We start from the raw sequence: 25,857 nt of genomic DNA on the forward strand, positions 1-25,857 counted from the left end.
GGTAAGAAAGTGCTATTACCCCCATTTTACAGATGGGGAACTAAGGTACAGAGACTGAGGCCATGTCTACAGTACAGGTGCTACAGCATCACAGTTTAGTGCTGTAGTTATGCCACTGTAGCACCATAGTGTAGACACTTTCTACAGTGACAAAAAGGTTATTTCCATCACTGCAGGTAAGCCACCTCCCTGAGTAGCCTTCTTCCATCCACTTAGCTGATTCTACACTGAAGGTTAGGTCAACATAGCTACAGTGCTCATAGGCTGTGAATTTTTCACACCTTGGAGCAACAGAGCTACATGTAGACCAGGCTGAAATGTCAGATTTGTGAAGGTATGTAGGTGCTCAAAGATGCAGATGGGTGTTTAGTGAGATTTTTACAAGGGCCTAGCTGGCTAACTCCCAATTATTTCAAGGTCGCACATGAAGTGTGTGATGAAGCAGGGACTCAAACCCAAGTCCCAGGCTAGCACTGTAACTACTAGAACCATCCTTCCTCCCAGTGTAAGTGGGGTGATAAGCCCTGAAAACTGGCAGAAAGATTAAGCCTTGTTATAGTTAAAATCTCTCTCCTAATCATTGTCTCTTCCACGCACCTTTGCCTCACTCTTATTTTCACATCTGGCAATACACAAGTGCCATTCCTTCCTCTGCAATCATACACAACATTAACTATTGGCAATGCCAGTGCTTAAGTTGTGCCAGGGCTGAGTCCCAGCACCTCTAGGTTTGGCAGTTCATAGCCCCGGCACCTTTGGGCTTGCTGCATCATTTATGCTTGAGCCCCAGCACCTACTTGTTTGAGCCCCAGTACCTCCTTAATCACAAATTAAGCACTGGGTAGCGCTGTGCTACAAACACCATGTTTGGTTGGTTGTTTTTTAATGGAAAAGTTTGAAACTTTTGAAAAATAATTCTGAGAGCAAGATTTTTTTAAAGCTTTCCTGCATTTGCAAGAGATCTATAATTTTTATTTACTACATTTCAGAAAACCATATTATTGTCATATCTTCTGTGCTTGAAAAGTTAGTGTTGTCAATGAAATAAAGCAGTTAAGTGAAATTCACAAAACAGTTAAATGTGATTATGGCTCTCTTTAAAAGAATAAACATGTCAAGTGTCAAAAACATTGTAAGTCTGCTGTACTTCAATTTGAGTCAAAATAGACTGCTTAACATTTGTTCCTCTTCAGTGAATATCTGAAAAGAGAAAATGATACACCTGTTAAATTAACACATTTATTGTGCACCAAGGCTGTTCATTTGTACAGTAAATAAGTTAAAAACTTGAATCTCATGTAATCCACTATTCAGCCTGACTGACTGTAGAACCTCCCTAATCAAATACATCTACATGATATTGTAAGCTACATTACAGTACATTATTAGCTTGTAAAATGAAATTGCTGCAGCATTATGTATTGTACGTTTGAAGCAGTAACAAATTTACCAGTGATAGATGCACTAATGGATATGTTGTATAGAATAAATATAAATTCTGAATAGCAATTGGAAAGCATTAACATTTTTGTATATGAGTTTAGGCATTTATGAGGCTGAGCTGGTGAGCAGCAGAAACAGAAGAGGTCATCTTGCTAACTGCCACCTCATTCTGGATTGTCCAGGGCAAAAGAATGATGACCTTTCCTTGCAATAGGACTCTTATGTGTAACATAAGGAGACTTGTGACTGTTACAGAAGTTCTTTGTGTATAGCTGTCATTCCACTCTCTATTAGAAATTGCTCTGTACTTTGCAGCCTGCAGGTAACATGCAGAAGTTGCACACCAATATTTTTCTATGGCCTTGCACACTCATTTTCCCACCACTGAACCCTCTTTCCCATTTTTCTCCTGAGTTGCTGGATGCCATCTTTACTTTTTCCTGTGCTGTCCTCAGAACAGTTGATTTGTAACAATCAAAACCACTTAAGAGGACAAATCAAAAGTGAACTTAACAAGATGGTGTCCCTAGCCTCTGTTTGCCAGAAGCTGGGAATGGGTGACAGGGAATGGATCACTTGATGACTAACTGTTCTTTTCATTCCCTCTGGGGCACTTGGCATTGGCCACTGTCGGAAGACAGGGTATTGGGCTAGATGGACCTTTGGTCTGACCCAGTGTGGTCGTCTTATGTTCTAAGATGTGGGCAAGTAGCAACTAAAGCAGGCAGCAGCTAAAGAGAAGTGCTGTATACATATTTTTTGGTCATTTGCTGTCATTTGCTTTTCCTCTCCTGCAGCTGGTACACCTGCACAGACCTTTAGAACACTGCAGGGAACACCTTGTGCCAGGAAAAACAGCCAGGACAACAGGATCTGGACTCAAATGCAGGCCAACAGCAACTCAGATAGCCATAGGTTGGGTATCTAAAATGGGCAATTGCAGCTTGGTAAAAAAATTGGGTTGAAGGCATATGGTGTGAAAAAGAGAGGAAGAGACGGCCTGGAGGCATGACTTTTGGCAAAGGATGGTTGGCTGGATGGGAGAATGTTATAAATTGTTGGTTTGTGATGTGGAGACATTATGAAATAGGTGGAGAACCACGGGCATAGTTTTCTTGCCTGTGCAGATCTCACATCTTATGTGCTAATTTTTTGTGTGGCAGCGACAGCTGCATGTGTTCTATTGTTCAGTGATACTTTCCTCAGTGATATTTACCCTGCATTTACAGCCAATGTTTTCTCCACTCGGTACCCTTTTGTTTTCAGCATAGCAAATTGTTGAGTAGATTTTGGAATCAGATGCCACAATGGATCTATGATATCAATAGAAGGATGTCAGAATGAGGACGCAATTATATAGTTACTGGAACTGGCAGAAATACAATAAAGTGTTTGGGTATTGTAATTCAGCTTAATGTGAAGTGCTATTAGTTTGCTTGTCACTGAATAGTCTTTTAATTAATGAATCTTGATACCAGAACATGCTGCATTTGGGTAAAGACCAAAGACGCATGCCACCATTATTCTACACATGTGATGAAAATAGACATTCCTCTACTTTAGTGAAAAAAGTAGCATAGCAATTTGATGGGCTAATCAAGATCTGTAATCTCCGTGGCTGAAAAGTGTTGCAACGTTCTATTTGTATTATATACCCTGTCCATTCTTCAGTGGTCTTCCATGAGGTGAAAGTTAGCTCAGAACTTGGCCTAGTTAATGTATTCCTTCAAATGAATCATTTGAATTTAATAAATTGGCTAGCCAATGATTTGTACTGTATGTATCCTATTTTTCAAAGAAGCTATCACTACCAAATAAAATGCTGGCTTCAGGTTTGTAAACAGACAAATCATTTTCAAATCTACACCGACAAACAAAAACAATGAGGAGTCCTTGTGCCAGACTAACAAATTTATTTGGGCATAAGCTTTCATGGGCTAGAGTCTACTTTATCAGATGCATGAAGTGAAAAATACATGAGCAGGTAAAAATACATGAAAGAATGGGGGTTGCTTTACCAAGTGTGAGGTCAGTCTAACGAGATAAATCAATTAACAGCAGGATACCAAGGGAGGAAAAATAACTTCTGAAGTGGTAAGACAGTGGCCCGTTACAGACAGTTGACAAGAAGGTGTGAGTAACAGTAGGGAGAAATTAGTAATGGGGAAATTAAGTTTAGGTTTTGTAATGACCCAACCACTCCCAGTCTTTATTCAGGCCTAATCCAATGGTATCCAGTTTGCAAATTAATTCCAGTTCTGCAGCTTCACGTTGGAGTCTTTTTTTGAAGTTTTTTTGTTGAAGAATTGCCACTTTTAGGTCTGTTATTGAGTGACCAGAAAGACTGAAGTGTTCTCCTACTGGTTGTTTAATGTTATGATTCCTGGTGTCAGATTTGTGTCCATTTATTCTTTTGCATACAGACTGTCCGGTTTGGCCAATGTACATGGCAGAGGGGCATTGCTGGCATATGATGGCATATATCACATTGGTAGATGTGCAGGTGAACAAGCCCCAGATGGTGTGGCTGATGTGGTTAGGTCCTATGATGGTGTCCCTTGAATAGATATGTGGACAGATTTGGCATTGGGGTTTGTAGCAGGGTTTGGTTCCTGGGTTGGTGTTTTTGTTGTGTGGTGTGTAGTTGCTGGTGAGTATTTGTTTCTGGTTGGGGGGCTATTCTTGAACATGGGAGTGGAGAGGAATATAGAAAAAAAAAAATCAGCACCTTCTTTGATTAGCAAATTATGAATATGCCTTCTATCTACTTGTAAGTCCCCATCACTTTAGTATATGAGAACCTTACAAACATTAATGAATTTATCCTCACAACACCCAAGTGAGATGGAGTGGTTATTCTCATTTTTCAAATTGGGAAACAGAGGCACAGCGAGAACAAGTGACTTTCTACGGTCATGCAGGCAGTCTGTGGAAAATCTTGAGGCTAATTGGGTATATTGTAGGACTTTCTGGGTGATATTCTATGGCTTGTGTTGTTCATGTGGTCAGATTAAATGATCATAGTGGTTCTTTCCAGTTTTAAAATCCATGACTCTCCTGAGCTGCCCAGTGCCAGCTCTGCCAACGACTTACTGTCAATGAATGCAGAACTGAATATTGTCTATCCTGGGCCTTGCACTTTGTAATGTTGGGGGAACTCTGCTTTACTGGCTGCTTCCAACTCTTCCTGAATTCTCCTGTCAAAAGGGAAGAAGATAATTCCTTCTCTTCTTTGTGAAGACTAACTCTTCTTCCACCAGCAACGACATTGCTGAAGAATCTGAGCTTTTCTCTTCACTCCTAATGTTATGACTCTTTTTTGGCACATCACCAGGTCCCATTGGCAAATTCACACATCTGAAACTCCTTAGTCATCTCCTGATAGATTGCTTTCCTGGCAAGAGTCATAACTGAGTGTGAACTGTATCCTTTAATTTGTCTGCTCCAGTTTCATCCTGTACTTTTTTTTTTAAAAAGTGACTTATAGACACCATAGGAAGTTGTAAGAATACTTGTATAGAAGATTATATAAAAAGGTATTCAGCAATCTACAGTTACTGAAAGACTATGCTGCTTTGTACAAAATATCAACTACAAAGTAATTTACAGAATAAAATCAATGTTTACTACCTACAGGCCCTATCCTGACATAGGCTGATTTCTGTATTAGACTCTATTTTTAAGTATTTTTTGAAAACCAAAAAACAAATTTGTTTTATTTTAGTGACACAGTGACAGAACTGACTGAAGCCAAGCATGGTACAATTTTCTCACTATGGTCTGCCAGTTCTAGTGACAGGAAACCAGCCAATTTTTTGCACCTCCAAAGCTTATCTGATCCTTTTCAGTCTAGAAATCTGGCACAATATCTCATGAGAACAGAGTTTTTCTCAAGATTACTTCCCGCTAATTTCCAGTTCTGACTACATCAGAAATAAGACTTTTTCAGGTATTTCTATACTTCCATGTTAAGTAATCACTAAGGGCTTGTCTACACTACAGGACTATTTCATCTACTACTTAAAATTTGTGTGGATTCGACGAATATAAAAATTTGTTGTGTCATACTAAATACACAAATTCTTTCTACTGAGTCCACATTCACAGGCCAGCCAGCGACTTTGGAAGCGGTGTGTGGGAAGCTATCCCACAGTTCCCTCCCCCCGCCCCCATTGGAATTGGGGATTTCCCAATGCATGCTGGGGGAAAATGTGTCATCATTGAACGAACAATCCCTCTCCTCTCTTCTTTGCGCAAAGCGCCGGGCGGAATCTCTCGCGCTCTCTCTGGGTGGGTTACAGCGCCGCGCTGCACACCGCGCCTGCGATCGCTGCTGCCTGCGCCGCTGCACTTATGGCGTGGCTTATGTCCGCGTTCCTCGCCACAGCGTCACCCACAGTCAGAGAGAGAGAACCGGGCGGGAGGCTCGAGAGGCTGTGTGAGGAGAGGCGAGAGAGAGAGAGCAGACCTCCTGGGCAGTGAGGGTCAGGGTGGCAGTGGTGGTGGGGGTGGTGGGTGGTCAAGGGATTGGGGTGGGATCTGGGGCCACTGGTGGGGCACAGGTGTGTGCTGCCGCACTGTGTGCTGCAGGTCTGATGACACATGACACAGCCTTCTGAAGGACACTTTGACTCCCTTGCCCTGTGCTTCTTGCCAGGCCCTGCCTGCCCGCCCCCCTGGGAAGGAGCAGCAGCAGCCGTGAGCCCCAGCCTGGCCTGGCAGTGAAACTTGCCCCCCCAAGCAGGCCAGCAGTCAGGCGTCAACCAGAGCGGCGACTTTGGCGTGGGTGGTGGGGGAATGTTGTCATTGAACAAATGTCATTCAAACAGCAACTGCTCAAATCAAAGGTGTCTCTCAAATGTAATGTCAGGTCATCATAGATGTCATCATGGTGGGATGATGGGCGGTGGGGGGATGGGGGCCCTATGGGGGGGGCTCCTATCCTGGCCAGCCCCCATCAGCACAGCCAGGCCCAGCAGGGCAGCGAGTACTGCTGCTGTGGTGGTGCGGGTGTGGGGCCGGAAGGGACACATCACCAACATCCATTTACCAAGCGGCGTTCAGGGTGGGCGGGCAGCGTCATGGTTTCGTGTGTTCTGGAACCAGCAGGGCAAGGCAGGCACCTCCAGGCACCCAACAAATGGGGGGGGCCAAAATGCAGAGATGGGATGTGCAGATGCCTACTACGATCCCTGCCCGCTACCCTGGCCCCTCAATGCCTACCCTGGACAGCCCTGGACAACAGGAAAGAAAGGAACTCGGAAACTTGTGGTGCAGAATGGTGGTGGTGTGTGCTTCCGGGTGGGTCAAGGGACTTGACTACTCTGGCGGATTCGACGAACTGACCTCCATCAGCGATCATGCTTGTGCGAATATCCTTGCTGTGCTGCTGCTTGCTGTGGCGAGAGCAATCTGGAGGAGGCTGGGAGAGGCTTTTTGGCAGCCTGAGACAGCCTGAGCTGAGTGCTGAGCTTGAGCGATGATCATGCTGAGAGCGCGAAGCGAATATCCAGGAGGGAAGGAGAGGAAGAGCAGGAGCAGTTAGGCAGAGCAGGACTAGTTTGGTGAACCTGATGATGTCCACTTGATTTGAAGAGAAACCAAGAATTCCAACTTCCCCTTTAATTTTAAAAAATAATTTTATTTTTTTTAGTTTTAATTATAAATCTTTATAATTCTTCTTTCTTTGCATTTTCGTTTCTTGTTGGAAGCATTTTTGTGTTGTGCAATGGTGGGTGGTGGGATGGTGGGGGGGGGTTGGCAGAGGGGGCTGTGGGGGGTGGACGGGTGAGGGTGTGGGGGGCGGTGTGGGGGGGGGGGGGGGGTGGGGGTGAGGGTGGAGGGGGAGGGAGAGCCCCTGGATGAGAGACTTTTTGGGGGGGGTGCAATGGGAGGAGGGAGGATCGTGACTACAAATGCATGTGAAGGAAGGCACAGGGACATCACACAAGATGACAAGGCACACAGACCACACACATCAAGGCCCCCACCACAGAGCAGTGCACACCTGCTGTCACAGCCCTGTGACTGGTGCCCAGTGTGTGTGCCTGCCCTGCCCCCTGCAGTTACCCCCCACTGTAATTGTGTGCACTGAAATCCCCTGTAAAAAAAAGAGAGAAAAACCCCCCGTAGAGTAAACAGCACAAAACGACACAACACACAAAACACTTGATAAATGTGAGTGGTAATGGGGTTGCCTGTAAGGAAGGGACTGGATTAGATCTGGTGGAGAGAGTACTTAGCGCGGTTCAGCGCTGCGTGGTGTGCCAGCACAGGCCCGCTCTGCCTGCAGTGACAGTTTCACACCTCACCTGAGGACCCCCCTCCTTTTTGTCACTTTGGGTGAGGGGACAGTGGACTGTGGAGGCAGTTGCCTGCCTTCCTGCAGCAGAACTCTCTCTCTCCTGTGGTCTGCCGGTCTGCTCCTCATCGCGCAGGGCGCCGCGTTCCTGCTCTGCCTGCACTGCCCAGCGTTTGCCGCCCTGCCTGTCTTGCTGCGCTTGCACCTTCCCTCCTCTCTCCCTGTGCTGTCTCTGCCTCTGCCTCTGGGCTCTGCCCCTCTCCGCCTCCTCCCTCTCCGCCTCCCCGCTCTGGAGCTGGCCATCAGTTCCTGGAACTTTTCTTCTTTTTCTTGGCTTTGGGCAGTCCTCTTGGGCGGTGATGGGATGGCGGTGAAGGCGGGGAGGGCCTTGAACTGTGTGCTGTAAGTGGCAACAAAAAGTAGTGATTAAGTGATTTCAATACACAGGAAACCACAGCTCAGTCTTTTCTAAAAAAGAGTCAGACAACCAAACAGATAGGACTCGAATTAGAACTAGCGATTGCAGTCATCGGATGGGGCGAGAGAGACAGCTGCATCGCGATTGCAAAAGCCTGACAGCAGCGACTGCTTATTGCATGCCTCTTGCACAAGCCTATGCTGTCTCTCCTGCTGGAGGCAGCTTTAGAGAAGCAGAGCTGGCTTATCGCATCAGCATCTCCAGAGCGAAAAGCGCGGCAGACATCTCCCGTGAGATGAGAAGACTCTGTATGCTTTTCCTCTGTCCTCCTGCAACTGCCTCTGTGGCTGTTAAGCGAGGGCTGTTAAAAAAAAACTCTGTTAAGCGTTAGCGAGCTCTCAAAAAAAAAAAAGTAAGCTATGCAAAGTAAACTGCAATATATGCAAAAGTAAAAAGTCTAGCATTCACACAGTACACACATGGTACTAATTCAGCACTTCACTTCCAGGACATGTCACTAATAGGCACCCATCACATGCAGAGGAGGCGCCATCACACCAGAGGAGGCGGATGTTGCCAGGCCCTAGGCTGCCATGGCGGAAGAGCCACTGCGCCCCCTGACCCTGGCATGGAAGCCTGGCATCCCTCGTGCTCCAAGAAACCTCTGTTCACTTCTCTGAGCCCAACCTCCCCTTGAAGGCTTTTCTCTCCAGCTGAGAGCTTTCCCCACTTTTGTTTTGCTCTCTTTGCTCTTTTAAATGTTTGTGTTTGTTGTTATTATTTTTTTTTCATTATTAAAAATGTTTATTTCTTATTTTATATTTTATTTCTTAAATAAAATTTTTAAAAATTTCCTAAATTTTCCTTTTTTCCCCTTCGATAAATCACCCTTCCTTCCTGGGTCCTGGTTGGAGTGTGGGGGCGGTGGCGGGGGGATCCTGGTGGGGGTCTGGATGAGTTGGGGCCGCAGGTCAGAGACCCTTCCTCATCTTCCCCCGCATCAGGTCTTCAGATCGGCCCCCCTCGGACTTCCCCTCTCACCTGGAGATCCACTGTGAGGGGTCACGCCTCTGGTGGCTCACTGGCCGACCAGGTCCACCAGGCCCAGCATGCCTCGCCCACAGACCTGGCACTGGTGTGCCTCACTGCCGTGAAGCCCCGGGCCTGACCTGCTGGGCTCGTGAGCTTTTGCTTCTTCTGCTGGGACTTTTCGCAGCGCTTCTGCCTCGCTGCTTTGCTTTTCTTGCATCGCATTTGCTTTTTCCTGCTTTCTTTCTTTCATCCGAGAGCAGAGCTTTGACCTTCTGCGCCAGCTTCCCGAGCGCAGACTCAGTGCAGACACTCCGCCTGGACAGCGATCCGATTGCTGGGTTGCTCTCCACCTCTGCTGGGGACCTCTGCCCTGGACTGCTGGTGGCTCTCTCCGCTGCTGCAGAGCATCTGCTGCGCCCAGGTGCTGCCAGCCTCGCCCCGATTCTCAAATCGTCCTGACAAAAAAATGAATCAAGTTTTCAATTGGTCAGAGCTGTGGGCTGAGGCCAGAGGCTGGAAGTGGAATGTCAGAGAAGCAACAGAGTGGAGCTGGAATCCACACCAAGCGAGCTGAGTGGACTGAACAGCAGCACACCAACCACACAAATTACAGTCCAGATTCACTGGCCACCCGCCGTGTGAGTGAGTGCTACATTTCGGCAAGAGCCCCAAGTCTGGTAAAGTTAAATGGCCGGCTTATTAGGTGTGAGCTTCTGGCTTCCTGTTGAGTGTAGTTCAGAATTAAAGTAATAGTAAGATTAAAGTCTAAACTACAAAGTACAGAGTCACAGAAATGTATAAAAATAAGTTTTTTGAATATTTCAGTTCAGTTTTGAATTGAGTTTTAGGTGAAGGTTCAGGTAATTTCTTACGTTAACAACAATGGGAAAGGAGCACAAACCCAAATAGGGAAAGATCGTGTTAAAAAACATTTAGGTAAATGTGATGAATTTCATCAGGCCTGCTGATTTGAATAGAGTAGAGTAACTTAAGAATCTAACTGAAGAAATCTTGGTATTGTTAGCAATTATCTTTGAGAGCTCCTTGAGGCAGGTGAGATCCCAGAGGACTAAAGAAGGGCAAGCATAGTACAGTAATTATCTTTAAAAAGGGCAACAAAGACAACCTGGGAAGTGATAGATCTGACAGCCTAACTTCAATACCTGGAAAGATACTGGAACAAATTATTAATCAATTTGTAAACACCTAGAGGATAATAGGGCTATAAAAAATACCCAGCATAGATTTGTCAAGAACAAATCATACCAAAACAACCTAATTTCCTTCTTCAACAAGATTACTTGCCTAGTTGATAGGGAGGAACCAGTAGCAGTGGTGTGTCTTGATTTTAGTAAGGTTTTTGATACCATCGCACATGGCATTCCCATAAGCAAACTAGGGAAATGCGGTTTAGATGAAATTACTATAAGGTGGGTGCACAACTGGTTGAAAGAGCATCCTCAAAGAGTAGTTATCATTGGTTCGTAGTCAAACTTTGAGAACATACCTAGTCCTTGATCACAAACAGGCTGCAAAATCAGTATTCTAGCCCCTGCATTTGTAATCCAGGAAACCCCTCAGCCCACCTGACATAGCTCTGATCTGCCATGTGCTTTGGGCAGTCCATCCATTGTTTGTAGCTGTCTCTACTACATAAAAGGGGTTCGTTGCTCCTTCCATTAAGTCTGAAAATATGTTTGGCACACCTATGTACTTTAACTAGTTCTGTGCTTGTGTTTGTCTCAAACGGCTTATCTTCACTACAGCTTTTGGTCGATTTAAGCTATGGAATTTGAGTTATGTTAGTAGTTTAGATCTACTTACCACAGGGTTCTACTGTTCTATCTCTTATTAGTAAACTCTGTATTGGATGTTTAGTCAGATTACTATTATTAGAGGACGGACACAATAAACAAATGGTGGTGTGGGTGTGTGTCTATTGTTGGATGGGGATTTACATGTATAACTATCACTAGTGCTAATGGGAATTACACTCCCAAAGTGCCATCATGCATAAATAGGAGAATAAATCCTATGCTTTGTTTTTCAGGCAAAATACTTTTTAAAAGCAAATACATGGCGTTGTAAATAAGAGTCTATAAAAGAATACATGAACCTTGTGAAGGAAAAAAAGTGAAAATGGAACACACACACACACACACACAAAAGGAGGAATCTGACAGATGAACTGAGTCAACTGCATAGATTAGATAGGAAGAGGAAATTAGAACTAGCACAAAGTACTGCCTAAAATGCTAACAAGCAGAGAACAAATAAAATAATGGATAACAGGAAGGGAACTGAACCAATATAAACAGTTGCAAAGGGTATTGTGGCAGGATTTCAAACTCAGACTTTAAGGAGGACAGAAACATTTAATTGTTGAGCAATAGTTTTTAAAATATGTTTTACCTCAGGAACATGATATTGATGAAGTATTCAAAAATCATGAGCCCTTTAAAATCATGGGTCTGTAGCAGTAAAGAAGGCTTTCTCTAGGAGTTCTTCCCCTATTGTTCCAGCTCGGAAGGGCAATGTTTGCTCTCTCCTCAAGGACTAGACCTCAGGTCCGAACCCAAGCCTATTGGATCTCCATGGATCCATGGGAGGTCTTGTGCCTCTCCATTAGCTCAGACTAATAGTGTTTCCACCTCCACATCCCCACTCCAATCCATGTGCTTCTTAGTATCACACCTTCACTAGAGTCTTTTACCAGTTTTTTCCCTCTGGTCATAGCTGCTCCTGGACGCCCTTAGGTAGAGGGTGGGTATCAGGCTCCATGAATAAGACAGTACAGCCCTAGACTGAATTATTATTTTTGAGGAATCGCCAAAGGAATCCCAACCCCAAACTAGACTTCCTATTCCTTATCCAGGCATCAAGTGTCTGCCATCTTCTCCAGTGTGGACCCATGGAGCATCATCCATGGGGTCTGGAAGAAGGAGAATGCTACTGCAAAGGTGACTGTCATGACTACTTCCAAACAAGAGGAAGGAAACAACACATATGGACTGTCTCTTCTGTGCATGGGTTGTGGGTGAAGGATGATCCAGCCTATATAATGCAGATCTCCATCCTGTATCTAAAAGCCTAGCTGAAAAGAAAATCTAGTGAGGACAATAAAAGTACAAAGATGATGAGGGAGATATTAAAATTAGACAATGAAAAATTAGGTGAAAGAAGGTGCCCTGAAAAATCTTCAGACAAACATACCTAGTAAGTTAGAATGACATAAAACCCCACTACTCAACACAGATTGATCAGAATCTAAACTTGTACATTAGGAAGATCTATGGGCCAGATCTTCAAAGGTAATGAGACTGCTAACTTACATTAATTTCAATGATCTGGGCATGTAAGACTATTGTTGCAATAGCAGGAAGTCTGACAGAGACCACTATACATGCATTATGTGGAACTCTGGGTAGCCAAATGCTGTTTCTTATCTTCATGTAATTAAGAAAATGCTGACTGTTTATCTGTAAGTTTGCTCTGATTGGTTTGAAACAGTTACACAACATTCTCAGCTTGTTCTCTGATAAGGCAGAAAATATATGAATATTTGTGTGTTTGTGAATATAAACATATAGAGTTTACTGTTCTGGATCAGATCAATGGTCCATCAATCTTTCTCCCACATTAGTCAGTACCACATTCTTCAGACAAAGATTTGAAGACCTTCTCTGAATGAACAATGATGCAATGACATGCCATTGCCAGAAGTTTCTTCATACACCCAAACGGGTGGTGGTTGGTTTATGTCCTGAAGAATTGTGAGTAATATCCCTTATACATTTTAATTCTAGTTTATGGTCAAATTTTTCAAAAGTGATTAGTGATTTTGGGTGCCCAATTGAAGATACCTCAAGGGGCATGATTTTCAGAGGGCAGATGCTCTCTGTGCATCAGGCCCCTTACTGTGTCTCCAGCTGTGTTCCCAAACCAGAGGCACCATAGGGGGCAGCAGGTGAAAGGAGAGAGCATTCAGGGTCATGTACCTCCTCTCCCAGATTTGCTGCTTGGCTTGTACTGAGCATGCTCAGTAACACTGCTGAAGCCAGCTGCCCTCACTCTGCCCCCTCCCTATCGGCAGGCATCAGTCATTATGCCAAAAACCACTATTCACTTTTGAAAATGTAAGCCAATATTAGTATCAATATACATGTCTACTCCATACATAACCTTTGGAAAGTGAGAGTGGCTTCCATTGTAGCCTCTTCCTCCTCAGTCCCTCCTTTTCTAGTTGCATATAACTTCCTCAGAAGATTAAAAGGTGTTAGGCACCATGGCACTTCTGAAAATTCCTCACGGTGCCTAGCTGCATCTTTAGGCACATAAATACCTTTGAAGATCTGGCTCAGAATCCTATCCCACTGAGCTCACAATCAAAAAAAAAGTGATGGGTGAAAGGTGGGGAAGAAAGATAAACATGCATTATTTTAATGTTCCAGGCACAAAGTTTGAACATGTGCACGTCAAAATGTTGAAAAGCTTTTACTTAGAAATTGTCTTGTAGATCAGAAATCATCTAAGGAACAAGTCAAGTTTGAAAGAAATTGGCTTGGTAGTTCTTAAACTATGAGCATAACATGTTTCTCACCCTGTGGAATTCTCTTTCAGATGTCTTGTCTTAATGGTAAACTGGGGAATTCAGTGATCTGGTTGGGACTTCCAGGTTTTACTGTAATATAAATAACAACAATAATCAAGTTTAGGATATCATATGTAGAAGAATTTACTGTGTGTTTGTTTTGTTTGTTCATTTTAGGGAATGCTGAAGATATTATAAAACAGTTTAGCACTCACTTCAACTTCCAAGGACTATAAACATCAAGAAACCAAACAAATTTGGAAGTCTGAAACAGCTGAAAATGTGAAGAGGACAAGATGCGACTTTCTTAGCAATTCCATATCGTAAAGTAATGAGCACTGTACTGGGAACCCAGAACAATGGAATTCTAATCCTATTTCTAACACTGACATGCCTTACTGATACTTTGTACTCATCCAGCCCTTTACAAACGTATTAAAAAAAAACTATAGCATTCTACTAAGGTTTTAGTCCTTTAAATTATTTATATGTATCTCAATCTTAATTCTATTTAACAATGCTTTTTGGGAATAAGAATACTTTCCTTAGCAAGACAGAACAGCACTATGTTGTAAGGAGCATGCAATCTGACGACACTGCAATGTTGGTCCTTTATTTTTATGTCATTATTCTGCTGTGGTGATGGTCATTGAGAAATAACTGAATGACTGAGTATGGTGAGGAAATGTTTTCAGGGACTGCTCCTCCCAACATGATTACGATGGGTCTACACTGGACATGTACCCATTGGCCACTACCCCCTGTGCTGCCTTAACTGCCTACTGCACTCCAACCATTCCTTCAGAGAAAGATGTTTCAGATCTAGGCTTCAAATTTTGCTTAGAGTTGTGGATTTTTCCTGTGGTGTGTTCCACTTTCAGGATCCCCTCTGCAATATTAATATGATGTTTGTGCTCCACTTCGGACCTTGCATATCCACAGAGGGTGACAGAGAATTTGACTCTACCTGAAATTTTCCACTGAACATAGCTGTAAATACAGCATTAAGACTGAAAAATATTCCATGTGTTTTATGAAGGATGGAGAGGAAGAATGGTTTTGTGAATAGGGCATGGGACCTGGTTCAGTTCCTGTCACAGACACAGACTTCTGGTGTGACATTGAATGAGTCAGTCAATCTATCCAGTGCCTTTGTTCCTTATCTATAAAAGGATGATAATACTTCCCTACCTTAAAGGAGTGTTGTGAGGAAAAATCAATGAACAATTGTGAGGTGCTTCAATGCTATGGTGATCAGGTCCACGTAAGAATCTACGTAGTGAAATAGAATTGGAACTGTTTCAACTTTCAGCAGACCCACTGAGGGCCAGCTGGTTTATTTGACATACCTGGTAATGGGATCCGGTACAAATGGAACATTTTTTTTTTTAAATCTTAAATCTTTGTGAGCTCTGGGTCTTGTTTTAGCCTGGAACTAACGCCAGTTCCAGGAAGTGTACAGTGAAAGATCAAAGTAAAAAACGCTAAGTAAGCTTGTTGAAATGAAGTGTTACTGGCATATGTTCTTCATCTCACGAGATCATTGACTGCGTGCTTTAACAGCTGGGATAGAAGACAAATGTTTTAGGCAGATTCAACAGAAAAGCCTGTACTTTATTCAGTCAGCACGGGGCTTACCTCTTATTGAAAGACAGTAGCAATTCTGAGGATGCATTTTTACAGGACCAGCAATATGAGTAGTTTACTCCCAATAACTATTTTTATAGGCCATATTTTATCAATTATATTGGGGAGATGAGAAGCTGCACAGTTCCAGAAGAAGCTCCAGGAACCACAATCCCTTCCCTATTCACTCACATGAATGGAAACTTGTGTGGTGCACCATGCTTTGGCCACAGCCAGCCTATTCTGTGAGGTACTGTTGGGGCCATGGTCCTGCATTTTTCCTGGCCCCTTTGAGCCCCTAGGGATATATGGATGGAGCAGTCCCTGACTCCTCCAGATGCATAGAGTGCAATTGTCCTTAGCCTTGTAGAGAACACAACCACATCAGCCCAACCCCGCACATCTGCATTATGTCTACTGACAAGCTGGCTCGGTGTTAACATACTTGATGCATCCCAGTGAATGTAGTCACCAGCTCCACTAGTGATTATCTGATCTGAAATAAAAACAAATTAGGCTGATCCATGCCCAAATTTAAATTGATAATTAGTCTCCTTAATCATGAAAGACAGCATGGTTTAGTGGATTAGGCCTGGGAGTTAGGAAACTTGGGTTCTATTTCTGATTTTGCCACTGACCTCCTATATGACTTCAGGCAAGTAACGTCACCTCTGTTTCCTTGCTCACCTTGTGTCTGTCTTGTCTGTTTAGAGTGTAAGCACTTCATTAGAAGGGACAGTCTTCCACTAGGGGTTTCTTGATACACAGTTTTTGTACCACTTTAACTAAATTAGGGTTTTTTAAATGATTTAATTCAATCAGGGCACCTTCCTAATCAGGCTGCAGTTGTTCTGGTATCAAGGTTTTTTATATTGTTATAGCTTGTTGCAGTAAATGGCATATAAATATGTTTGTACAGTGCCTAGCACAATAATGCCCTATATCAGCAAGGCCCATAAGTGCTTCTGTAATATAAATAATTGCTAACAGTATCCATGAATCACTATCATGCAGTGACATTTAGAGGTGTATGTGTGTTAGAATATAGAGCTGCTTTTGTATTTGTATTTTTTTCTGGACTTTACTATCTTGGAAATACAGTGCAATGGCAGGAAGGATTTTAAAGTGCAAATGCCTGTATTTTGTATGGTTAATTTCTGTACACTGTGAAATCCCCAGTTAGAAGCCATACTACTGATTGGGGCTTTAATATAAACGTACAGGTGAATATAAAGAAGATTAGATAAGACAGAAATTGTAGAAGCAAATACAGTCCAGGTATTTAGAAGATCAGAGAGTAGCTCATGCTGTGTTGTAATATCTTTCTGACTTTTTTGCGGATCCTCCAGACTATTATATGACAGCTTAGCTTCTCACCAAGTAATATTAATCACTTCTTAATCAAGGTACACTGGTTTTCAGCTTAAGACTAAAGAGAACTGTTTAACAATGTAGCATTTTCAGAAATGGTTGAATAATTCTTTGGTGGAGGCTATAGGGGTGAATCTTTATTTGTCTAAAGAATTAATGTTTTCTGCAAGCAAGGAACATTTCCTATCCCCAAATTCCAACCTTTCCAAGCCTGCCTGAAATTAAAATCCAATCACTGAGACTCAGCACACTAAGTACTTTCATTTCAGGCTGAATGCATTGTAACATGTAAATTTGAGGAGAGTTTTATTTAAATGAAGTCTAAATCCTAGTTTAAAAACAATTCTGTTACCATAGCTAATTGCTGCAAGTGACTAGCGCTGTTAGTTTGTTCTTTATATCTTTTGGTTCAGCCTCTCACTGTACAGTTTGTGATTTGGCAGTACTGTACCTATAGTTCTGCCAACAAATCAGCCCTATTTACTTCTTAATTTTTAAGTGAATCTGTATTTAGTGAATTTCTAGAAGAAATCTAATAATTTTCATGTCCCTAAGAGCTACTTTGCCAATAGTGGTTGTATGAAAATGTCTGCACCTCCGAAACTAGGTAACTTTATAACTTGCAAATAGCAGAAATGCTAATGTCTGTTTTCTACATTTGCATATTTTCAAAGCATATGTTTATAAAGCAATATTTGTATCAGATATTTGCTCACTGACATTTTAGCACCTAACACGGAGTTTATTGTATTCTTCCTCTTCAAATGTTATAAGTAATACACAATATTCTAGGTTATCTTTTCTCGCCTGTTCAATTATTGTTCCTATATGTTTGTTATAATTGATGGATGGTGCAGAATATGTTTTGATGCTAAGGCTGTTCCCTTCCTCATTGTGTTTGTGTGTATATATATCATGTCAATGGAACTATGCTTATTTACATCAGTTGAGAATTTGGCCCAAACACACACCCAGAAATTGGTTAAATGTTGGGGCCTGAAACAGTTATTCAGTTGGTAAAACTAAAAATGGATGGCATCTATTTACATGAAGCCAAAGGAAGCTGCAGAAATCAGATAAACTGTATAAGCTTCTCAACAGTGGTGCTGGAACAGGGGGCCAGTGGACCCTGCCCCCTTCCCCTCTTCTGCCCCCCAAGATCCCACCCCCACAGCCAGGCCAGTGTTGAACCCGGCCGGGGACGGGAGCCCAGGCAGTTGTGGGAGCAACGTGTGTGGATTCTCCAACTGCCCACGATGTGGGGGGACCAAGAGAAGCCCCCAGCCCATATCCTCGTCCCCTAGGCTCCCTGCCCGGTCCAATGCAGTGGAGGGTCCGCGACTCTGTGCCAGCTCCCCACAGCTGCCCACATGGTCTGTCCCCAACCTGGCTCCAGCTGGAATGCGGGGGGCGGGGGGTGGAGGGGCAGCCCTCAGAGCTGCAGCCTGGTCATGGTAAGATACCACGTGGGCAGCTCTGGAGAGCTATAGAGTCTCCACCTGTCCTGGGTGGAGCGCCCGGGGGGCAGGGACACTGGCTGGAGTCTGCTCTCCTCAGGCCCACCGCACCACGGGCAGGTGGAGGGTCCACTGCGGCTCCCCACAGCTGCCAGCGTGTCTTTTACCATGGCCAGGCTGCAGATCCAAGCCCCCCACCCTGGCTTGAGCTGGGTTGAACCGCGAGGGCAGCTGTGGGGAGCCACGGTGGATCCTCCACCTCACCTGCCCTGGGCTAGGCAAGGGGCCTTGGGGGCAGGGACATGGGCAGGGCACTACTTTCACCCCCCACACACACACCTCTGGCCCCACTCTGGCTTCTGGCATGGCCAGGGGCAGGATCATGGGGGGCAGGGCCTTGGGAGAGTGGAGGCTTTTGGTCCCCCTACTATTGTGAAGGCTCCAACACCCATGCTTCTCAATACACACACACCAGTACTTCAATCTTTGACAGGTAGCTATTCTCTTTAAAATTAATGGTACTCAAGATTCCTGACTTATTTCTGAAGGTGTGTTATGCAGAGGCTGATATTTTTTGCCAGACTTTGATGAGTTGCTTACTGGTGATTTCCTATGTCCTTTACTTTTATGAAAAATACAGAATAATTTTAATACTGTGTGAGGTGAACATAATTTTTTCACAGCTATTTTTTTAACAAAGCCAAACTAAAATAAAAAGTTTTCTTTACATACATAAAAAGTTATTTGACTCCATTTAATTCTAAATACTGTCTATACCTTATTTTTTCATTATGGTGAAAAGCACGAAGTGACTTCTACAACATTAAATGACTAATGAATTCAATTTTATAGCAATTACATGTGTTGATTTTCATCTCAATATCTATGTTAATCTATACAACATTTTAAAAAGATCATTTCCACCTCCCATTAAATACAGAGTGTATTTCAAGCCACTTACATCCTAAAACAATGTTTATAGGTGTAGAAAACACACTGTTAATTTAATCTCTGTTTACAAACTGCTAAATGAAAGTGCCGAGTGTGTGTATTCTGTTTTCTGTCTCATGACAACTTGATGCTAGCTCTTCTTGTTAATGGCTTCTATCAGTGAGAGAGAAAATAATCTGAAAAGCTTTTGACAAAGTAGACCAAAGTACTTTAGACAAACCCATAGATGACTGCTTGGCCCAACCTGTAAGAAAATAAAGCTTGCCCACAAAGAGTTCTCAAACCATTCAAGGAAGACAGATGATCTTTGTTGAGATTTCAGTAATCCAAAGAATTGAAAGAACATTCTGCAAGGGACAACAGGATGGTGTGCTGCCTTCCTGGAGCCAAGATACAAGACATTATTCTGAGATTGGGTAGGCTTCTGAAGTTGACGGATAAGAATCCAGTGGTGATGGGTCATATCTGTAGTATAAAGACACTGCATCACAGGATATGTTGAAGATAAGAGATGACTTCAAGAAAACTTGAAAGTGTGCTGAGGAAAAGAACATCCAGGTGATCTTCTCAGGGATTCTTCCTGTCCATGGATGAAAGAAGGCATAAGACTCTGGAAGTGAACCACTGGCTAGGTATGTAGTGTAGGGTGGACAGTTTTGGTTTTGTAGAATATTGGTCCACCTTCTATGGGGAGAGGGGTCTGTATAGTTTGGATAGCATTCCACCTAAGTAGAAGGAGAGCTAATCTCCTCAGGGATAGGTTGGCTAAACTAGTCAGAAGAGTGTTAAACTAATAACAAAAAAGGAGAAGATAAAGAGATGGACAATATGAGCACTCACTTAACACAAAATTGAAATGGTAAGAACACAATTAATCCAGGAACTAAAGGACATGAAGCAAAGAAATTCTTTAATTGCCAATGCTAGGAGTCTGGGTAACAAATAAAAGGAACTGGAATTGCTCATTTAGTACTACACATTTGATTCAGTTGTTATTACTGAAAGATGATTTGCATGACTGGAATATTAAAATAATAGGTTATAACATATTTAGGAAGGATTAAATGAGCAAAAGGGGATGCGGAGTGGCACTGTATGTCACAAATGGCATTACCTGTTTCCAAGTTACTGATAATACAGAAGAAAGTGATCTTGAATGCTTATGGATCAATATCCTAACAGATAAAGCACAAGATGGGGATATTAGTTTGGTGTCTATTGCAGACCATTTAATCACAGTGGGGAACAACTCCTTATGCACCTATGTTTAATGTGTAACAAAAAGAGCTCTGTGATCATGGAGACTTCAATTTGCCGGTTGTCTCATGCTGCCAGCACTAAAACATCCTTGGAATTTCTAAATTGTATACATGACAATTTCTTAACTCAAAAAATTTTGCTTCCAACATGGGGGAATTCTATATTAGACCTCATCTTGACAGATAAAAAGGAACTGCTCAGAGATCTTAACATTAACGGTAGCTTAGGTACAAGTGATCGTGATTTGATCACATTTATAATGTACAAACAGAATAATGTCCAGGCCAGTAATATATATACTTGGTACTTTAAAAGGGCCAATTTCACAAAGCAGAAAGCAATTAAATTGTGAGCCAAATCATTTGGGAGGTACAATTTAATCAGAAAATTGTCAATGATAATTGGGACTTGTTTAAGAACACTTTACTAGATGCACAAAAAGCCGCAACCCTACAATCAAGGAAGAGGGTCCTAATGGTTAAAAAACTGGCCTGGTTTAGAGAGGAGCTGAAGACAGCTTTAAAAAAAATTAATAAATGTATTTTAAAGTATATTAGGAACAAAAAGAATCCTAACAATGGTAATGGTCCATTACAAGATGAAAATGGTAGAATTATCAATAATAACGCAGAGAAGGCAATGCTCAGTAAATATTTGTGCTCTGTATTTGGGGGGAAAACAGAAGATGTAGTCATATAATAATGACTATTCTTCCCATTCCATTATTATCTCAAAAGATATTAAATAGCCGTTCCTAAAAGTAGACACTTTAAAATCAGCTAGTCCAGATAACTTGCATCCAAGGGTTTTAAAGGAGTTGGCTGGACCATTAATGTTGATTTGTAATAAGTCCTGGAGTACTGGGAAAGTTCCAGAAGACTTGAAGAAATCAAATGTTGTGCGACTATTTAAAAAGGATAAGCTGGATGACCCAACAAATTATAGGCCTGTCAATCTGACATAGATCCCTGGCAAGATAATGGAGTAGCTGATACAGGACTCAATTAATAAAGAATTAAAGGCGGGTAATATAATTAATGCCAATCAACATGGGTTTATGGAAACTAGATCCTGTCAAACTAACTTGATATCTTTTTTTAATGAGATTACAAGTTTGGCTGATAAAGGTAATAGTATTGATATAATATATTTAGACTTCTGGGAAGGTGTTTGACTTGTTACCACATGACATTTTGATTAAAAAATTAAAATGATATAAAATTAACATGGCACACATTAAATGGATTAAAAGCTGCTTAACAGATAGGTCTCAATATGGAATCGTGTACTAGGAATCATCCTCAGTTGGGTGGGGTCCTGAAGGGAGTGGCTCTTGGCCCTGTGCTATTTAACATTTTTATTAATGACCTGGTAGAAAACGCAAAGACTCCTGTGGCACCTTATAGACTAACAGACGTTTTGCAGCATGAGCTTTCGTGGGTGAATACCCACTTCTTCTTTACTGATAAACTTTGCAGCTGACCTAAATATTGGGGGAGTGGTAAATAATGAAGAGAACAGGTCACTGATACAGAGCGGATCACTTGGTGAGCTGTTTTAATATGTCTAAATGTAAATGTATACATCAAGGAACAAAGAATATAGGCCATACTTAAAGGATGGAGGACTCTATCCTGGAAAGCAGTGACTCCCATGGTGGATAATAAGCTGAACATAAGCTCCCAATACGACACTGGCCAAAAGGGTATTGTGATCCCTGTATGCATAAACCGGGGAATCTCTAGTAGGAGTACAGATGTTGTTTTATCTCTGTATTTGGCACTGGTGCTAATGCTGATGGAACACTGTGTCCAGGTCTGGTGTCCAGAATGATGTTTATAAATTGGAGAGGGTTCAGAGAAGAGCCTTGAGAATGATGAAAGGATAATAAAACATGCCTTATAGTGATAGACCCAAGGAACTGAATCTATTTAGCATAACAAAGAGAAGGTTAATGGGTGACTTGATTATAATCAATAAGTATCTACATGGGGAAGAAGTATTTGATAATGGGCTCTTAATCTAGAGAGAAACATATAACATGAGCCGATGACTGGAAGTTGATGCTAGACAAAATCAGACTGGAAATAAAGTATGAATTTTTAACATTGAGAGTAACTGACAAATGGAAAAATTTACCAAAGGTCATGGTGGATTCTCCATCATTAGCAATTATTAAATCAAAATTGGCTGTTTTTCTAAGAGATCAGCTCTAGGAATTATTTGAGGAAGTTCTATGGCCTGTGTTCTACAGGTGTTAAGATTAGATGACCACAATGGTTCCTTCTGGCATTTCACTTTGTAAATCTATAAGAATCGTGTTCTGGGAATTTATCTTCCATATTCCTGAGTATGAATTTGGAACTAAAAATGCTACCCCAAAAAAACACTTTTGGTTTAACATTAAGCCCAGGCCAGGGCATGCTGGCACAGCAGTTTGGGGGATTAATCAGTGGTATAGAGATACTTGTGCAGTGGAGATGCATTCAATAAAGCTGTTAGTCATGTACCTCGGTATCAATTCTTAGTGCTTTGATTCAAAAAGATTCCAGTAAGCAAGGACACAACATGTAACAACTTTACTCATTAATTAGTTTGGTTTCTTTGACTTCATGGGAAAGACCTATTGAGTTTTCTGTTCTAAAATAGTGCTTCTTGACAAAACTAATAGTAAGTAATCAAGAAATATCCTAAATGATAGTGGCATACATAATTGTGAAGGCAATTCACAGACAAAATGTACTGAGAGAAAGCAGCCAGTGTTCCAGAAACAAATGCCTTTACCATCACCCTTACCGATATTGACAGTTATGTTTGGCGTAGTGTTCAGAACACCAGAAGTGTGGTGTGTCTCCTTAAATGTAGTCAGGAAGCTGAACACAGCACTCAGAAACTGAACTTGTGATAAAGTGACTGAGTGAGTCTGGTACAACATTATCAGTCAGGGATTAGAATATTATAAATGCACGTAGATATTTTGATTAGCTTTCAAAAAAATTCCTGAATTTCCCAACATATCAAGAATGAACAGGGCTATTATTTCTCAAGAAAATCATTTTGTGGCAATATTACAGCTGAAACAATACTGTTCTTAGGACTCCTTGAGGCTAAATTCAGGAAATGGTTAAATAGATACTTTAAGCCTTTAAAAAACAACAACAAATTCTTGAAATTTCTTATATCACTGCTTTTCATTAAGAAGCCAATCATGTCCCCAGCCCCATGGGCATGGGAGAGCCTGGACACAGTCAAACTGTGTGCAAGAGGAGGCAGGGAGTGTGCAACTCTTGCATGGAAAAGTAAGGGTGAGGGACCTTATTGGGCACTGGTTTGGAGTGCAAGCCAGGAGGTATGGGGCCAGTGAATCTATGACCATGCCAATATGCCAGCCATTCCCATGACTAATAAGTGGAAGTTGCCTTATTTGTCTCTAGCTTGTGTTTACCCTGAAGCCTAACAACGGTAGTTTAAAAGTCAGCACTTATAACTGTTGCACTGCAACTGATTTACCAGAAAATTCAAATGAAAGCACTTCTACATTTTTATTGGATTCAGTGGAATAGGGTTACATGTGGGGAGTTAGTTGCTGTCAAGGTTTGCTGCAGAGGGGAATAAGATATTCAATCTCTTTCCCACCTCCAAATTTAAAATAATTTCTAGCCTCTATCCTAAAAGGGGAGGGAAAAAGAAGATGCATCCCTGCCCCTATATAAAAGCTTCTATTGTTTCCTGGACACCAGAACACATGGAAACTCAACAAGCCTTCCTGGGTGAGAAAAGCAGCAGCTTTCTTCTATCCAGCTGCCATAACATGAGAATATGGGTGTGATAAATGAATGGGGGGAGGGTTAGCTTCCTTCTATGGACACCCAGCCAGCCAGTTGGCTATAAAGTTCCTCTTGGTGGCTGTTCTCTGTTCGCTTTACCAGGTAAAAGGAAAGGAGTGGGCACCTGACCAAAAGAGCCAATGGGAGGGCTAGAACTTTTTAAAATGGGGGAAAAAACTTCCCTTTGTTTGTGTGTTGTATCTCTCCAGGGAAAGAAGGGAACAGAGGGCATCAGAAATGCCGTGTAAGGCTTGAATCAGGTATAAAAATTCATCTTCCATACCTAGAAGAAATCATTTGGATAGGGAATGTTTAGTTAGACACTATCAGGTTTATTTCTTATTTAGGCTTGTGGATCTCCTCAGTGCTAACCCCAGATGCTTTTGTTTGCTTGTAACCTCTAAGCTGAACTCCGCAGAAAGCTATTTTCTTCACTTCTTGTTTTTAATAAAATTTACCTTTTTTAAGAATAGGATTGGATTTTTGGTGTCCTAAGAGGTTTGTGTATGTTGTTTGATTAGCTGATATCCACAGCTACTTTCCTTTGTTTTCTTTCTCAGCTCTTCCACAGAGGGGGTGTGAAAGGGTTTGAGAGTACCCCACAGGGAGGAATTCCCAAGTGCTCCTTCCTGGGTTCAAAGGGTTTTTTGCATTTAGGTGGTGGCAGCATTTACCAAACCAAGGTCAGAGAGAAGCTGTAACCTTGGGAGTGTAATACAAGCCTGGAGTGGCAAGCATTAATTTTTAAAATCCTTGCGGGCCCCCACTTCCTGCACTCAAGGTGCTAGAGTGGGGATTTAGCCTTGACAGTGGGCACAGCATAAAATACATTGGATTTAATTCCAGAATAAATACAATACCAATTGCACTGTGCTGGATGGTGTGGGGGAGGGGAATAATACTTGTGGGTAGTGTTTCAGCTGCATATTTTCAGTTTAATCCACCACATAGAACATTAGACTTTGAATATATTTCAGTGTACTACACATTATTGGCTAAATTCTGCTCTGAGTGATCCCCATGCAGTTCCACTGAAAACAATGTCAATGCAGAACTTAGTGCTATACCTCTTCATGTGTTTTTAAAATGTAATTAAATGAAAATAGAACATAAGATCGAAGACTTATTTCAAAGACAACTAAATTTAAACTTGGATACTTCTAAAAGACCCAGATGTTCACTCACTAATTTGTGGCATTCTGGACTGAAGAGAAACCAGAACTGGTTTTTTTAATTTGTATCATAGTAGCACATAGAGGTAAAAACCAAGAAGCTTGTGGCCTAGGAAGCCTGTGCTACAGCTGGAAATGAACCTAGATCTCACAAGTACATTTAAATGGAAGACCATCCTGCCTCTGTGAATAATTCTACATGTTCTATCTGTGTTGGAAAATATCTGAGTGCCTGTCCCCTAACTTCTCATGGAGAATCCTATGCAAAGCCTAAGCACAGAGAAAGGATATGGACCTCAGCAACTCAAGAAACAGCTCCTGGTGACCAAATATTGAAGTTTAGTTTTTGAACACTAAGAATAGTTGTATGGTGACTCTGTACTGTGAATGCATTTTTATGGAATTGAT

At 42.1% G+C, this 25,857-nt stretch overlaps 1 long non-coding RNA gene across 2 annotated transcripts in view; it reads right to left on the reverse strand.

Annotated features, from left to right (window-relative positions):
• Positions 1-1,009: 1,009 nt before the first annotated feature.
• LOC120408645 overlaps positions 1,010-25,857 on the reverse strand; it is a 28,327-nt gene continuing 3,479 nt past the window's right edge. The window contains exons 2-4 of one of the 2 annotated variants that reach the window (XR_005600844.1): positions 13,795-13,875; positions 2,660-2,756; positions 1,010-1,200 (exon numbers count right to left, since the gene is read on the reverse strand). This is a non-coding gene — a long non-coding RNA (uncharacterized LOC120408645). The remainder of the gene's footprint in view (positions 1,201-2,659; positions 2,757-13,794; positions 13,876-25,857) is intronic. The other variant, XR_005600845.1, reaches the window with a different exon arrangement.

Source organism: Mauremys reevesii, linkage group 6 (genome assembly GCF_016161935.1).
Source record: "Mauremys reevesii isolate NIE-2019 linkage group 6, ASM1616193v1, whole genome shotgun sequence".
NCBI classification, from domain to species: domain Eukaryota; kingdom Metazoa; phylum Chordata; order Testudines; family Geoemydidae; genus Mauremys; species Mauremys reevesii.